General features: G+C 36.7%; 1 protein-coding gene across 5 annotated transcripts in view; it reads right to left on the bottom strand.

Moving 5' to 3' along the window:
- Positions 1-19,125, bottom strand: part of RALGAPA1 (Ral GTPase activating protein catalytic subunit alpha 1) — a 211,099-nt gene that overhangs the window by 178,508 nt on the left and 13,466 nt on the right. The gene's annotated exons all lie outside the window — the stretch shown is intronic.

Below are 19,125 nucleotides of genomic sequence, written 5' to 3' on the forward strand. Positions count from 1 at the left end.
ACCATGAAACTAAAAGATGCTTACTCCTTGGAAGGAAAGTTATGACCAACCTACACAGCTTATTAAAAAGCAGAGACATTACTTTACCAACAAAGGTCCATCTAGTCAAGGGTATGATTTTTCCAGTAGTCATGTATGGATGTGAGTTGGACTATAAAGAAAGCTGAGTGCTGAAGAACTGATGCATTGGAACTGTGGTGTTGGAGAAGATTCTTGAGAGTCCCTTGGACAGCAAGGAGATCCAACTGGTCCACCCTAAAGGAAATCAGTCCTGACTATTCATTGGAAGGACTGATGCTGAAGCTGAAACTCCAATACTTAGGCTACCTGATGCAAAGAAATGAGTCACTTGAAAAGACCCTGATACTGGGAAAAGGTAGAAGGCAGGAGGAGAAGGGGATGACAGAGGATGAGATGGTTGGATGGCATCACTGACTGAATGGACATGAGTTTGAGTAAACTCCAGGAGATGGTGATGGAGAGGGAGGCCTGGTGTGCTGCAGTCCATGGGGCTGCAAAGAGTCAGACATGATTGAGCGACTGAACTGAATCTATTTTGATAAAAAGCTCTATTTACCAGGAAGTCTTAATTTCAATTCTGCATGAATAGTTATAAAATATAAAAAGCAAAAACCAACAGCTATCTAAGGAAAAGCAACGTCACTTAAAGTGTGGTAGATTTTGCAGAGGGTGGGATGTATGGAGAAAGTGACATGGTAACACACATTACCATACCTAAAACAGAGTGCCAATGGGAATTTGCTGAATGACTCAGGGAACTCAAACCTGGACTTGTAACAACCTAGAGGGGTGGGATGTGGAGGGAGTTTCAACAGGGAGAGGACATATGTATACCTATGGCTGATTCATGTTGATGTTTGGTAGAAACCAACACAATACTGTAGAGCAATTATCCTTTCATTAAAAATAGATAAAAATTTTTAAGTATGGTAGATTTTAACACATCTGTCTCATATTTAGTAAAGGTAAGGCTAGTAACTATGCATAAGATTTGAACACACAATTAGCACTTTACCCTTAAAACTCTGAATTCAATACAGTATACATCTTTTCATGTAAAAGTGAACTAGTAAGGACACAAACTAAAGAGAAAAAGAACCCCAAAAAACAGCACATACCATGCTCTCTGGACTTTTCTGGTGGCTCAGAGGTAAAAACTCTGCCTGCAATGTAAGAGACCTGGATTCAATTCCTGGGACAGGAAGACGCCCTGGAGAAGGGAATGGCAACCCACTCGTCTTCTTGCCTGGAGAATCCCATGGACAGAGGAGCCTGGTGGGCTACCGTTCATGGGGTTGCAGAGAGTCAGACACAACTGAGTGATTAACACGTGCTCTCCGACAAAATTAAATAAAATTTAGAATTAATTACTAAAGTTAACCCCCCATATAAAAGGAGGAAAGTGCTGGAGAGTACCTAATTCCCACAAGCCAGACTAGGAAAACTCACAATTGATGCAGCAATTAGCCCTAGAATGAACATTACTCCAGAGCCACCTAACATATCATAAAAAGAGATACAAACAGATCAAACTGTTCTCAAGGTCATCTGAACAGAGCTCAATTTTATAGGTATACAAATATCCAGGATGAAATAAATTTATCTTGTCCGGTATTTAATTGAAGACTACCAGGCATGCAGAGAAGCAGGAAAACCTAAATCATAATGAAGAAAATAATCATCAAATCAAATTTAAACCAGATTTTAACACAGATGTTAGGCAGGCAGAAAAGGACATGAAGACAGTTATTCTAACTACATTCCACATATCCAAAAAGTTGAGGATGGAAGCTGTATAAAAAGAACCATTCACATCGAGCTTCTAGGTATCAATCAAAATTACAATGTCTAAGGTGAAATGTTAAGAGATGTGTATATATAGGTACAAGGGATGCAAAAAAGCAAAATGGCTGTCTGGGGAGGCCTTACAAATAGCTGTGAAAAGAAGAAAAGCGAAAAGCAAAGGAGAAAAGGAAAGATATAAACATCTGAATGCAGAGTTCCAAAGAATAGCAAGAAGAGAGAAGAAAGCCTTCTTCAGCGATCAATGCAAAGAAATAAAGGAAAACAACAGAATGGGAAAGACTAGGGATCTCTTCAAGAAAATCAGAGATACCAAGGGAACATTTCATGCAAAGATGAGCTCGATAAAGGGCAGAAATGGTATGGACATAACAGAAGCAGAAGATTTTAAGAAGAGATGGCAAGAATACACAGAAGAACTGTACAAAAAAGATCTTCACGACCCAGATAATCACAATGGTGTGATCACTGACCTAGAGCCAGACATCCTGGAATGTGAAGTCAAGTGGGTCTTAGAAAGCATCACTACGAACAAAGCTAGTGGAGGTGATGGAATTCCAGTTGAGCTATTTCAAATCCTGAAAGATGATGCTGTGAAAGTGCTGCACTCAATATGCCAGCAAATTTGGAAAACTCAGCAGTGACCACAGGACTGGAAAAGGTCAGTTTTCATTTCAATCCCAAAGAAAGGCAATGCCAAAGAATGCTCCAACTACTGCACAATTGCACTCATCTTACACGCTAGTAAAGTAATGCTCAAATTCTTCAAGCCAGGCTTCAGCAATATGTGAACCGTGAACTTCCTGATGTTCAAGCTGGTTTTAGAAAAGGCAGAGGAACCAGAGATCAAACTGCCAACATCCGCTGGATCATCGAAAAAGCAAGAGTTCCAAAAAAACATCTATTTCTGCTTTATTGACTATGCCAAAGCCTTTGACGGTGTGGATCACAATAAACTGTGGAAAATTCTGAAAGAGATGGGAATACCAGAACACCTGATCTGCCTCCTGAGAAATCTGTATGCAGGTCAGGAAGCAACAGTTAGAACTGGACATGGAACAACAGACTGGTTCCAAATAGGAAAAGGAGTTCGTCAAGGCCGTATATTGTCACCCTGTTTATTTAACTTCTATGCAGAGTACATCATGAGAAACGCTGGGCTGGAAGAAACACAAGCTGGAATCAAGATTGCCGGGAGAAATATCAATAACCTCAGATAGGCAGATGACACCACCCTTATGGCAGAAAGTGAAGAGGAACTCAAAAGCCTCTTGATGAAAGTGAAAGTGGAGAATGAAAAAGTTGGCTTAAAGCTCAACATTCAGAAAACGAAGATCATGGCATCCGGTCCCACCACTTCATGGGAAATAGATGGGGAAACAGTGGAAACAGTGTCAGACTTTATTTGCATTTGCAGCTCCAAAATCACTGCAGATGGTGACTGCAGCCATGAAATTAAAAGACGCTTACTCCTTGGAAGGAAAGTTATGACCAACCTAGATAGCATATTCAAAAGCAGAGACATTACTTTGCCAACAAAGGTTCGTCTAGTCAAGGCTATGGTTTTTCCTGTGGTCATGTATGGATGTGAGAGTTGGACTGTGAAGAAGGCTGAATGCCAAAGAATTGATGCTTTTGAACTGTGGTGTTGGAGAAGAGTCTTGAGAGTCCCTTGGACTGCAAGGAGATCCAACCAGTCCATTCTGAAGGAGATCAGCCCTGGGATTTCTTTGGAAGGAATGATGCTGAAGCTGAAACTCCAGTACTTTGGCCACCTCATGTGAAGAGTTGACTCATTGGAAAAGACTCTGATGCTGGGAGGGATTGGGGGCAGGAGGAGAAGGCTACAACAGAGGATGAGATGGCTGGATGGCATCACTGACTCGATGGACGTGAGTCTGAGTGAACGCCGGGAGTTGGTGATGGACAGGGAGGCCTGGCGTGCTGCGATTCATGGGGTCGCAAAGAGTCCGACACGACTGAGCGACTGATCTGATATTATAAACACTGGGCGGCCCCAGGTGGTTCAGTGGTAAAGAACTGTCACCTGCCAATGCAGCAGATGTGGGCTCGATCTCTGGGTTGGGAAGATTCCCTAGAGAAAGAAATAGCAACTCACTCCAGTATTCTTACCTAAGAAATCCCATGGATTGAGAAGTCTGGTGGGCTACAGTCCATGGGGTTGTAAAAGAGTCAGACATGACTTAGTGACTGAACAACTACTATAAACATTAAAGCAACTACAAAAATAAAACAAAAACATATGGGTAATAAGCCAAAAAAAAGAATATAAAAATCACAAAAATACTTTATTAATCTAAACAAAGGCAGAAAAAGAGAAACAATAATCAAAGGGGGTAAGTAGAAGATAAAGAGTAGATGACAGACTCTACATAAATAATCACATTAAATAAAAATGATACTCTCAAAATGTTAAAGACTATCAGATGGATAAAAAAGCAAAACTCACCTACACTGCTCACAAGAAATATAAAGTGTGCACTTAAAATATATGCAGTTTACTATATGTTGTTATAACTAACATACATTTTCAACAGCTCAATAAAGCTGTTTTAAAAATCTAATTTAATATATATTCAACACTATGTTCATTAGTTTCATTCCAGTATGCTTTTTGAAGTGAGAGTTGGTGAAATGGAACTTCAAAAATAAAGTTTCTGGAATCACTCTAGGAAATGCATTGATCTACAGAGTATTTCCTCAACACTTAAACCTATGCTCCTCTGTGTCCACAGAAGTTTTTACACATGTGAGTACATTCTTGTACTGGCAAGCAGATTCTTTACCACCGGCACCTGGAAGCTCCCCATGCATGCATTCTTAAGAAAAAACCCCCAAAACTTGGAAAACACTCGTAACACATTTACAAAGGAATTTAAAGCAATATAAACAAAACCAAAAAACGACTTTTTTCTTAATGCTTTCAAAAATAGTCTACTGTCCCAACATTTTAACTAGAAAAAAATAACTCAGAATATAATTACTAAAATCTATTTTTATTTTTATATAATAAATCATATTAACGTAAATGAAAATGGCAAACTCACTCTTGTATTTAACAATGTAGCAAACAGGCAAGTCAATCTCTCTCTTGATAACTGTCCTGAATGTTTTAATTCATCAAAACAAAAGCTAGGAACCTATCTCCTGTATAAATACTTATTTGTTTTTTTAATCTTTCAAATACTTATTATTCATTAGTCCTTTACCATGAAAAGCAAGCAGATACAAATCATACTAAAAACATGCTAAAATTTCAAAGCAAGCAAAATCGCTTAAGATAAGTAGCTCCTCTCTTAACCATACTGATGTTTCAAAATAACTGCAGAAAAGCTCCTGATATGATAGGAAGATAAAAATGTATAGAACTGAAAGAACAAAAAGCACTGAAGGAAGCATTAATATGTGATCGTGATCTGAAAGCATATTAAAAAGCACAGACATGTATTTGCCAACAAAGGTTCACCTAGTCAAAGCTATGGTTTTTCCAGTAGTCATGTATAGATGTAAGAGTTGGACTATAAAGAAAGCTGAGCGCCGAAGAATTGATGCTTTTGAACTGTGGTACTGGAGAAGACTCTTGAGAATTCCTCGGACTGAGATCCAACCAGTCCATCCTAAAGTAAATTGGTCCTGAATATTCATTGGAAGGACTGATGCTAAAGCTGAAACTCCAATACTTTGGCCACCTGATGCGAAGAACTGGAAAAGACCCTGATGTTAGGAAAGATTGAAGGCTGGAGGAGAAGGGGATTACAGAGGATGAGATGGTTGGATGGCATCACCGACTCAATGGACACGAGTTTGAGTAAGCTCCAAGAGTTGGTAATGGACAGGGAAGCCTGGCGTGCTGCAGTCCAAGGGGTTGCAAAGAGTCGGACACAACTGAGTGACTGAACTGATGATGTGAAAATATTTATAAGCACTTTAATTTTAAGATTAAAATCTATAAAGTAAAATAAAATTTTTTCTCTTGCCTTCAACGATTCCACATAGGCACAGAGGAAATGAGATACAGTGAAAAAGACAACCTAATAAACAAAGATACAATGTCCTATTTAAGAACAAAGTCAATTCTGTCTTATCAAACATACAAGCTAAGTATGGCAACATAAAGATAAGGAAAGGCAAACAAGTTGTAATCACTTATGCTTAGTTAATAGTTTATATCTGCATAGATAGCACTTTTACAGTTAGATAGCACTTTTACAGTTACACAAACGTTATCTTACTCATTCTCCACAAATATATTTTTGAAATTCTCCACACAAAGCTATTTAACAATTCCAAACCAGCTCTTCTGAGCCCTCAATCAACACCACCATATTAGCCACACTTGAGGTGGTAGGCCAAAACATAAACTTGTGGCCAATTTTAACTGAATTCATTCTGAAAGAACAGTATTTTTAAAGAATTATTTGAAAGCTACACAGTCTAGCAAGGGATGAGACAGGAACTCTGAAGTTTAGGACAGGCAGGCGCTGCAAATTACCAAGAATTCAGAGGATTTAGTGCAGTTGCATGCATACTACCTTAAAGTATCTCCTGACACTGGCTGATTACAGCCTATTCAGTTTATCAGAATACCTAAATTTTAACTAATTAAATCCATTTGTGATACCAAACCACTCTAACACACAGTGTAAAGAGTTAAGTACCATTCAAACATTAGTATCAATTGGTACTAACTGCTTTCCGCACAACACAGCAAAGGAGCAAAGGAATTCTCACACAATATGAAGATGGGGAAGAAAGAAGGTAATATCATTTACTGACACCCACCATTCTCTAAAGACTGAGCCAGATACTTCAGTTTCATTAATTCTCATGGAGATAGGAACCTATCAATTTTATTTTACCTCTTTATTAAAAAGTTAAAAATAAACTCAAAACCAAGTTTCAAAGAGACCAAGACACTAGATCAAACAGCAATTAACAGAACCAAACTGAACTAAGAATAAAGTATGCCTTACTCTATGCTACCTCCCAAGACACATCAACAGTTGTGACATTAAAGTTTAGGCTGATACAAGTCCATGCTGAAGGAAGAGGATGCAGAAAAACTATTACAATAATGTTAGCAACGAACTGTCTTTTTCCATGTTCACTATGAACTTTTCTTTCTGTATACTCTCTCTAAATTGTAGTGTCTAACAGGAACATGTCCTCCTCCTCCATCTGATACAACTTGAACTCTATCTACATAAAAATACTTCCCTAATCCTTGGGCTTTGGTGGCAGTAAAGAAATCAGCCCGCAATGCAGGAGATGTGGGTTTGATCCCTGGGTCGGGAGGATCCCCTGAGGAGGGCATGCCAACCCACTCCAGTATTCTTGCTGGGAAAATCCCATTGACAGAGGAGTCTGGTGGGTTACGGCCCATGCGGTCACAGAGTGGGACACCACTGAAGCAACTGACCACCATCAATCCACAGCTACTATTTATTTCATGCTCTTTTCTGAGATTCGGGCTTACATTACCTATCCACTTACATCTTCCACAGGTGTTTCAAACTCAACTTGGCCCAAAATGAATCCACCATCTTTCCCCTCATCTTCAAGTTCTTTATTATTAACATTCCCTTACTACATTGGTAATATTATCTATATCTTAAACCTGACATTCGATTCAGATTCATCCCCCTCTTTTCAGCTCCCTCCACTCCACACCACCCCACCCCCACTACTCAACGAAGCACTCATTTTTCACCCTAAACAGCTCTGCAATGCATTTCTTTCTCTCCATGCCTGCTGTCATTTGATACTTCATGATCTCTTGTCTGAATTTTATTAGTAGCCTCCTTACCTATTCTCACAATATTCTAAGCCCACTTTTTATCCATCCTCCACACACTGCTACCAGAATAATTTACCCAAACCTAAGTCCAACTATCTGTATCACTCATCTACTTAAATACGTACAGGGCTTCCCACTGCAAACAGGATAACGCCCAGGTTCCCTCATATGATATACAAGTCCTGCTCTTCTTCCCTAACTTCTACTATCTTGTCCACTACCCACTACACAGTAAGACACTAAATGAATCATGGTACATACATGCAAGTCAACAGGCAGTCACTAAAAATATTCATAAAAGAATATTTTAATAAAACTAAGAACATTAAGTATTTATAACTTGAAAAGCATGTTATAAGATAATATCAGCAAGTTAGCGGAAAAAAGAACTCTGAAAATCTCCATTAAAAACAATTAAGAAAAAGTAAACACTAAAACCTAACTTTTTTGGAAACCTAGAAATTAATCAAAGGTTTGCAACAAAGACATTTATTCATGAAAAATGGATGAATCTTAATAAAAACAGTAAGCTTTGTGGCATTTCAAACTTATTGTGTTCCCATCCTCCATCCTCATCTCCATCGCAGCCTTAAAACCAACAGCCCACGAGCACAGTGACAAGCAGCAGCCTATCAGTCACTGGAAGAGTCAGAACAGAATCAGAGTTCTTTCAATGCTTTACTCTGAGAAACATCATTATTTGACTTACCTATCTGCTCCTTCGAAAACTGAGCTCACAAAGCTTGTCTTTATTTAACTTAATTTAGAACTCACCCAGTGCAACAGTTTTTCTCTTGGAGTCATTTGTGAAAAACAATCACTGGCAATTGTTTAACACCACAGCTGCCTGAGGCAGCAATCACTGATGAGGCAAACAACTAACCAAAAAATTTTAAAAAGGGAAAAGCCGGGGGATGTGCTTTCCATAGGGAACTTTAAAGAACACCAACACTATAAAGGGAGTACAGATGGCCATGTGCACGAGCTACAAGCGTATTAAGGAAAGACTGGAAAAATATTTAAACTTTCACCTCTGGCTGATCTTGAGACTGCACAAGAAGGATGTGAAGGCTAAAAAAGTACTGTAAACTGTTTCCTGAATACTGATAGTATGTCCCAAACACATACACAGAGCCCCTTGGTGAAGACTAGGAGACTTACAGACTCCAAGCTTGTAAATAAGTATCCATCCAATCCTTAGCTGAATGAGTGAAGAATCCAGTGGACATAAATAGAAGAAAACAGACTGCACACAGTTCAGGAAAGTCATTAAAGAATCACACAGCAACCATAACAAACAGAAGAAACAACAAGTCATGGGAGAGAGGGAGAAACTGGTTTCCAGGGTTGCTGTGCTATTTAAAATGTTAACTTATCAACAAAAATTACAGGATACAAAGATACAAGAAAGTACACTCCGTGTGAAAGAGAAGTCAATAGAAACTGTCCCTGAAAAAGCACAAACATTAGATACACTAGACAAGTGTGATAGTATCAAACACTATCACAAGTTTTAAATATGTTCCAAAAGATAAAGAAAACCATGTCTAAAGAACTAAAGGCAAGTGTGAGAATGGTATCTCACCAAGTGCTGCTGCTGCTGCTGCTAAGTCGCTTCAGTCATGTCCGACTCTGTGGGACCCCATAGACGGCAGCTCACCAGGCTCCCCCGTCCCTGGGATTCTCCAGGCAAGAACACTGGAGTGGGTTGCCATTTCCTTCTTCAATGCATGAAAGTGAAAAGTGAAAGTGAAGTTGCTCAGTCGTGTCCAACCCTCAGCGACCCCATGGACTGCAGTCTACCAGGCTCCTCCATCCATGGGATTTTCCAGGCAGGAGTACTGGAGTGGGGTGCCATTGCCTTCTCCGCTCACCAAGTGAGAGAATGTTAATAGTAAGGTGGCTTCCCTAATGACTCAGTTGGTAAAGAACCTGCCTGCAATGCAGGAGACATGGGTTCGATCCCCAGTGTGGGAAGATGCCTTGGAGAAGGGAACAGCAACCCACTCCAGTATTCTGGCCTGGAGAATTACATGGACAGAGAAGCCTAGCAGGCTACAGTCCATGAGGTCCCAAAGAGTCCGACACGACTAGGCAACTTTCACTTCTTTATGTTTTAAAAAAAAGTTTAAAAATACAATAAACAAAATGAAAAGCTCACTAAAAGCTTAACAGCACATTTGAAATGGCAAAATTAAAAATAAGCAGGGCTTCTCTGGTGGTTCAGTGATAAAGAATCTCCCTGCCAATGACTTGGGTTCGATCCCTGATCTGGGAAGATCCCACATGCTGTTGAGCAACTAAGCCTGTTGAGCAACTAATCCCATAACTATTGAGCCTGTGCTCTAGAGCCCACATCCCACAACTACTGAAGCCTGTGCACCCCAGAATCTGTGCTCCAAACAAGAGAAGCCACCACAACATGAAGTCCACAACCACAACTAAAGTAGCTCCCACTTGCTGCAACTAGAGAAAAGCCCACGCAGCAATGAAGAACCAGCACAGTCAAAAATAAAACAATTTTTTTCAATAAAATACAAATAAGCAAACTCAAAAGGTAGGTTAGTTGAAATTATCCAGTCTGACAAATAGGACTTAAAAATAATGAATAAAAATGAACAGAACCTCAAACATTTCTGGGTCACCATCAAATGTAATAATACATATATATCAGGAGAATCAAAAGGAGAGAAAAGAAACACAAGAATTTCAACAAATAATGGCTGAAAACTTCCCAAATTTGATGAAACACACTTCTCCATATTTTTAAGAAACTCACTGGGGCTTCCCTGGTAGCTCAGTAGTAAAGAATCCACCTGCCAGTGCAGGAGATGTGTGTTCAAGCCCTGGCTTGGGAGGATACCCTAGAGAAGGAAATGGCAACCCACTCAGACCCATATCTAAGCACCTCATAACAAAACTGTCAAAAGTCAACAACAAAAAGAATCTTGAGAATACAAAGAGAGAAACAACACATCAGTTAACAAGAAAGCCTCAAAAAGAAAAATATAATTTGTCATCAGAAAACAGGGAGGCCAGAAGTCACTGAGATGATACAGTCAAAAAGCGTAAAGAATACACTTGGCAACCAAGAATTCTGTATCCAGCAAAACTGTCCTTCAAAAATTAAGGCAAAATTAAGGCATCCTTAATTGAATTTGTTGTTAGCAAGTGAATCCATCAAGATGAAATGAAAAGATTATAGACAGTACATTGAATCTGCTGGAAAAAATACTTTGACCTGTAAGTGAAAAAATAATAAACCAAACACATGGCATCCAGCTAAAACAATGCACAGAGTTAAATTCAGAGCTCTTGTAATGGAATATGGAACTTCAAAATGATTAGCCCATTCTAGAAAGAAAACAGCTGGGAATTAAGGTTCATCCACTGGAAACTGTTTTACAATAATCAAAACATTTAAAACCTCAAGGCTCAGGATCCCATAGGTCAGAGCCAACCTTTTTGATAAACTCTTGGTAAAGTCTTAGAGACTAGAAGCAAGATAGTTTGTGACACATAGCGTTCTAAAAACTAGAATAGATTTTTACTGAATAGTGGTATAACTGATGGTATATGTTTCTTAAATGTCCAAATGTAATAAAAAAATGGAAAAAAAAAAACACTTCAATACAGATCTGAACATCAATAACCTAATGTTCTACTCTACAAAACTAGAAAACAAAGAGCAAAAGCATGGGGAAGAAAGGAAATAATAAATATTTGAATGGAGATAAGTAAATCAGCGACAAGAAAAACAATACTAAGAAATCAAGGAACCAAAATGAGTTCTTTGAAAAGATAACAAAATTGACAAATCTTTGGCTAGGCTATCCAAGATAAAAAGAGATATGATTCAAATTACCAATCTGGAGTGGAAAAGAAAACATAACTGCCAATCTTAAAGTAATAGAAAACATATTAAGAAATACTAGGAGCAACTGCATGTTAGCAAATTAGGTGATCTACATGTAAAGAAAGCTAAGCACAGAAGAATTGATGCTTTTGAACTGTGGTGTTGAAGAAGACTCTTGAGAGTCTTTTGGACTCCACAGAGATCCAAACCAGTCCATCCTAAAGGAAATCAGTCCTGAATACTCATTGGAAGGACTGATGCTAAAGGTGAAATTCCAATACTTTGGCCACCTGATGCAAAGAACTGACTCATTGGAAAAGACCCTGATGCTAGTAAAGATTGAAGACAGGCGGAGAAGGGGATGACAGAAGATGAGCTAGTTGGATGGAATCACCGACTCGATGGACATGAGTCTGAGCAAGTTCCAGGGGTTGGCAATGGACAGGGAAGCCTGGCGTGCTTCAGTCCATGGGGTTGCAAAGAGTCAGACATGACTGAGTGACTGAATTGACATATAATGGACAAATTCAAAGGAAAGACATAAAAGAAACTACCAAAACTGCCTCAAAAAGAAACAGAAGATCTGAACAGATCCATAAAAAGACAGACTTAATAAAAAAGAAAACTGACCTCAAAGAAAAGACCAGGCCCAAATGGCTTCATAGATGAATTCTAAGAATAGAAAGAACACTTTCAAACTAAATCAATGAGGCCAGTATTATCTTCACTCCAAAATCAAAGACATCACAAAAAACCTGCATTTTGATAATCCTTATGAATAAAGACACAAAAATCCTTAACAGACTACTAAAAAACTGAATATGACAACATATAAAAAGAATTACACATCATTACCTAGTGGGATTTATCTCAGAATGCAAGGTCAGTTCAACAAACAAAAATCAATCAATGCAATACACCATATTAGTAAAAGGATCAAAACCCACATGACAGTCTCAATAGACAAAGAAAAAGCACTTGACAATAGCCAACATTCTTTAATGATAAAGACACTCAGTAGGTTAGGAATAAAAAATATATATATATCCTCGGGGCTTCCCTGGTGGTTCAGTGGTAAATAATCTGCCTGCCAATGCAGGTGACACAGGTTCAATCCTTGGTCTGGGAAGATCCCACATGCCATGGAGCAGCTAAGCCTGTGTGCCACAATTATTGAGCCTGGGTACCGCGACTACTGAGACCACGCACTGCAACTACCAAAGCCTGAGAGTCCTACAGTCCATGCTTGGCAATGAAAAGCCACTGCAATGAGAAGCTCATGCACCGCAATGAAGAGCAGCCCCTGAGCTCACTGCCATGAGAGAAAAGCCTGCACCACAACGAAGACCCAACACAGGCAAAAATAAAAAAAATTAAATTATATATAATCACAGTAACATCCCCAATCTGATAAAGGATATCTATGAAACTCCCATACCTAACTTCATAATGACTGGTAAAAGACCTAAAGTTCTACCCCTAAAAACATAAACAAGACACAAGGATGTCTGCTTTTACCACTTTTATTCAACACTGTACTGCAAGATTTTGCCAAAGAAATTAGACACTAAATAAAAATCACATATATACTGTAAAGTGAGAAGCATTACATCTCTATTCACAAAAGACATAATTTTGTATATGTATATTAAAAAAATCAGACTGAAAAACTATTTTCGCTAAATCTTGAAACCTGTTCTCGATCTAGTTCTGTACCTCCAAAATAGAAAAGTTTCTCAATTCATATCCCTAAATTCAAAGGCATTCTTTTGAATACTGAAAATAATTAAACATACACACATTTTAAAGTACTAGTAAGGGAAAGTAAATGCTATTACACTAGGAATAGAAGGCATACTTTAAAACAGAGGGTGAAAACAAGATAAAATAGGATAAAAACAGAATGAGTCAGAATGTGAAAAGTTAATTTTAAACACTGTGTAGATCATGCTTCTCAAATTATATATAGGGACAGCTGCTTTTTGTTTTTTGGAGATTTTGTTCGTTTGTTTTTAAATTCCAATTCAAAACAGACTAATGCTTTATAATAAATTGCTAGAAAATACAGCAAAAAGCACCTATACTCTATTCAATGGTCTATACTCTATATTCAATAAGGCAAGTCCTCAATCACACAATTGGATGTCACAGCATTATCACACTGAGATGAGCTTCTCAACACCTCAACTTCTGCACTTAACATGTTAGACCTGTAAATAAATAGCTAAAAAACTAGCACCAGTCTGTAGGCTACATTTTGAGTAGCAGTAGCATTGACTGGGAAGAATGATGCAGAGGTTTTGATATATAGGCTGAGTATCCTTAATACTGGTACTTGAAATGAGCAATCTGTTCCTGCAATGAATTCAGGAACCTTGCCATTAAATTTTAATTTCTAGGATGAGGCCTGATATCTTTATTTTTTAAAAGCTTGAAAGATCACTGCCCTCAACATTCCTGCATTTATAGCTGAGCTCTTCTTTTACATCTACTAAAATTTCAATCATCTTTCAATGTACACTTCAAATGACCCAGCTTCATTTCTTCAAAGCATCTTGTTTATATATGATCCCTCTGAGACTACAAGATCCATCCTCCCTATCCAGGGGGCCGAGGTTCAATCCCTGGTCAGGCAACTAGATAAGACCCAGTGCAACCAAATAAATACTATATAATATATATGATCCTTTTATGTTTCATATTTGACATGATTCTCTTATTATACCACCAAGTCCCTTATTCTTTTGCAGTTGCCCCAAACCTAGCAAAGCGTTGTATCAGCTATTCAAATGGTTGCTCAGAACTATTATTTTCAGATTTTTAAAGAAATGGAGGCAGAAATTAATAATTATTTTTCTTAAAGACAATTTACAAGAAATGGCATGATTATAAGCAGCAGCTTATGGTAACAACCAACTTGCCTCCAAAAAGTCCTAAGGACAACTGACAGAAAAGAAAAGATGACTGGGTACTCTGAAGCTACTGATTTTTAAAAATTCAAACACTGACAAATTTTTGGTAACACAAACACACCTTTTACTATCTATGACACTTCAGTTTGGGATGGTGAAGCAAAGAATAATGTTGCTAAGTGATGCAACTTAAAGATTTGGGTTATTCAAAATAAAACATGAACCATGAATTTCACTTCCTTTCATTTATTCTTTGTTTTACCAAAATATAATTTTTAAATAAGTTCCTCTCTACCCATTTTTAATAGGCTAGAAACTGAAAATACAGAATCAAGACCATCATCAAGTATATTCAGAGGTTTGTACTCATTTTTTAAAAACAAAACTCTGCTGACTTTAAATAGATCATTAATATCTGATTCAACTTTAGCACCTTTAAGGTTCCACTTAAAATTCAAATGTTTTAAATTTTTCCATAAACTCTGTGCTTCAAATGCATTTTTTTTCATATAATACCTGAAATTATGTTAATTTTATATACAGCCAAAGCATATAGCTGAGATCAGAACCCAGATATTCTGATTGTACACACTATATACCCATTACTAGTTATTTAATACTCAAATTTCCTTGGAGATCAATTACTATCTGCCACACTGGTCTGTTGAAGGAATTAAGTCAGGTAACACACATGAAATGTTTGGTCCAGCACCTGTCACATGTAAGTGTTCAAAAATAGTAACTCTTATTTTTATATATGATAGCTGCTTCTATAAACAATTCCATTCCTTAAAAATTTCCAAAAGATAGAGAAGAGATAGACCCACATCTAAAATGTACTTTGAGTTCAAAGGTCAAACTAAGTAATTTTAGAATGCTAACAATTTCTGAGAATGCAATGTTCATCTAAAGGAACATACCTAAATTCTAAAATCAATCCCGAAATAATATTTAGACTAGTTCAATTTTTTCATTATTCTAAACAACACTGCGGTGTTTAGACACACTCATCCACTTAGTTCCTCAGGCGAAAAAATACTAAGAAACGGAAGTATTGGTTTCAAAGCATATACATGTATACATTTAAAATTCTCACACTTAATGAAGCCCTCTAATTTACACTTGGCCAGCAATGTATGAGAAAATCTCTTTCCATTATGTCTTGACAATGCCCTTTACAATTTTCTCCCAATTTCATACATTTTTAACAGTTCATAAATTAAGGAAATTAACTCCTTTAAACATGTTGCAAATGTTTCTTAGCTGTTTATCTTTTAATTCTGTTAATGACAGATTTTACCATTAAAAATTTTAAGTGTTTTATAAAGGCAAATTTATCCAACATTTCTATGGCAATTTCTAACTTTAAGTTTTAAAAGCTGTCTTCTCTATCCCAATATTGCAAATGTATGTATTTGCCTTCCTTTTTATACTGAAGAATCTAAGTAATGTAGAACATACTCTGCTAAAAGATATAAAGTAGTGATCTATATATGCTTTTTATCCAAATGAACATCCTTTCTTCCTAATCTTTATCTAAACCACCATTTAATGAAGTGGTCACCTGAGTTCCTTCTGCAGCAAAGAAGCCATCCCTTTTAACATTCTTTTTAAATGCACCTATTCCTGACCATAAAAGATGTGCCAATCTTTCTCAGAGAAAAATATAAAATTTCCTTTTATTAACTTTAAGCAAAGCCTAATTAAATAAATGGGGACTCCTTGAGATAGGAAAAATATAGCTGACCCTTGAAAAAGACAGGTTTGAACAGTGCAAGTCCATTTACACATGAATTTTTTTCAAAAGTAAATACTACAGCACTACACAATCCACAGTTGAATCTGCAGACGTAGAACCAGCAATGTGGAAGACCAACTATAAGTCACATGTTGATCATCAACTGTGCAGAGGGTTGGTGCCCTAAACCTCTATGCTGTCTTAGGTTCAACTGTAGATATACCACAGATGTCAATCTCCTTTAAATTAAATGTATGGATTCAAGGCCATCCAATTTTTAAAATCCTAACAATATTTACAAAATATAATTGATTTTCAAATTCATATGGAGAAGCAAAACAACAAAACACTAAAAGATTTATATCAGTATACTGTGGCTGCTGTGACAAATTAAGAGCCACAAACTCAGTATTCTGTTTCATCCTCTCCTCCATGTCTATCTACAAGTCAGTTTATTCTGTTAGATATGTTGGGGGGTGGTGGTATATACTTCAAACATGACATGTTGTTGTGCTCACTGATTCATAAGTTTTTTGAAAATCAGATGTTATATAAGAGTCACGAGTTCTTTCAATAATGGTGAAGATTATACAATAACCTCTGCCATAATGCCATAAGAATTCTTCATTTAACATCTTATTTTTTTGCCTTTATTTTTCTGTTTCACACGGGACAAATTTTAGATTTTGAGCCAATTTTTTGCACAGGAAATTAGGATAACCCAAGGGGGGTTCTTTCTGATACTGACTTTAACAGTTTTTTCTATCATTCTTTATTGAAAGGAAGTTGTTCAAAGAAGAGCAGCTTTGCTCTCCTCATACCTACTATATTCCTTCATGAATTACGTAATATTTACTGAGCACCTAATTCATGCTGGGCACTATGCTGAGGTTAGGGATACAAAGCTTAAGAGACACACTTCTACTCTCAGGAAGGTTGTAAGATATAGGCATGCAAATAAGTAATTACATGGTAGTAAAATAACCAAATTGCTAGAAGTAAATCGGAAAAGTTCCTATACCTACCAGATGACAGAGAAGGCTTCAGCAAAGCTCTACAGGTTTCCTGCTATTCTTAAGGAAGAGGTTTTAAGGCTTAAGGCTTTCAGGTGTAAGCATAATTTTTATCCCCTGCTTTCCTTTGAATACAGTTGCCATCTTACACTGTGTAGGTGCCTTCTTGATAGCATCTAGTCTACTTTTTCATTGCACCAGTGGGCATCCAGAAGTCTTATTACCACTCATATTCACGGAGTACTACTTTCACATACAGCATACGTAATTCAAAATTAGTTTGTAAGTAATAGTGATATTTTCTAAAAATGGATTAATGCACCCATCCAAACCATATTAGGTTTTCAACTTAAGAGTTCACACAAAGTCTACTTCCTTTCTATAGTAACTGTCCCTCCAGACTGTAGTTTTGAAATCCAATAGGTGGGATTATCATTTTGTTGCTGATGCTTCTTTCTTTCTTCCTTTCTCCTTCCCTCCTCCCTCTTATTCTTTCTTAGTAAGAAGGTTAAAAGAAATGGCTCATTGATTATGGTACAGTAAATACCATTAGCAAAAGCATAGGCATCGCAGAAAGTGATTTCTCATTCAATATTAATGAAATGTAAAATACCAGAGGGGGTAACAAGAAGTTGAAGAAGAAACTAAGATAAAATTTTCTTTTTCTACCACATTGTCAAAGTTTTATGTCTTAGTGAAAGATGGTGATGTCACTTATACAAATAGAAAAAAAAATTATAGACATTTGTTTGTAGACATTTGATTTTGTCTGTTAGAACAGATCTAACAAACATACTAATTGACTATTTTTCTATTTTCTCCAAAATCTATTTCTACTACATGACCTTTCTAAAAGAGACATTAGATAATATATGAACGTACGTATATACACAAATTGTGATTGAACTCAGAATAAAAAGTTTTAACTAAAAAAAAAAGTATGCTTTCTTTTCTAAGACACTGTAAACTTGTAACTCAACATGCTTCTCTTTTTACTTTGGCTGCCAGGAAATCTAAGAATCAAGTTCAATGCCTTACAGCTATAACCAGCTCATCTCTGGAACCTGATGATGTTACCTTTAAGTAATGGCTATTCAGCTGTTTATCACTAATTGTTCTAGTCTACATTTTATTCAGTCCTATAAGCCATGCAAAATTCTTTGGATGGAATAAAATCCTTAATAAAAGAAGTGTTAATGCAAAAATACAAAAAAAAAATTGGTATATTATGCAACAGTTTGGTTTACTAAGCAAATTAATCAGTAACATTGTTTATGTAAATAATCTACTCAGTATATCACTTCTTTGTAAATATACAAAGATAAAATAGTTCAAGAGTCAAACTAAAGAATATAAAGAGTTTGGTATGGGGAGGGAGGAGGGAAGAGGGTGCAGGATGGGGAACACAGGTATACCTGTGGCGGATTCATTTCAATATTTGGCAAAACTAATACAATATTGTAAAGTTTAAAAATAAAATAAAATTTAAAAAAAAGAACAATAAAAAGTCTAATGACATGTATATAGGATTACTTACTAACTTTGCATATCGAATCCTAAAAACATATTCAAATATCAACTTAGTTTATTTTTATATGCAGTTTACAGTTCACAGTTCACAGTGATTCCTATACATTTTCAGATTTCCAGGCATAGCTGTTCCATGTTAATCTAAACTGCTTTCAAGTTATTTACTTAATGAACATAAACAATACTTGTTTCTGTCTTTATACATTACTTTTTATATCTAATGAACACTAGTTTCTCATTTTCCTGATTGAAGATATTTTAATCCAACTTTCTTTTTGAAAACATTGATATATTCAGATTAGAGAACAATTAAATATTTTTCACAGATATAATCAATAGTCAACTGACCATAAATTTCTTCTCTAAATATAAAAGTGTTAAAAAGTAGGGGCCAAGTTGAATGACTATGAATCCAATTTTCAGTCTCATTCATT

Source organism: Bos taurus, chromosome 21, assembly GCF_002263795.3.
Source record: "Bos taurus isolate L1 Dominette 01449 registration number 42190680 breed Hereford chromosome 21, ARS-UCD2.0, whole genome shotgun sequence".
Lineage (NCBI taxonomy): Eukaryota > Metazoa > Chordata > Mammalia > Artiodactyla > Bovidae > Bos > Bos taurus.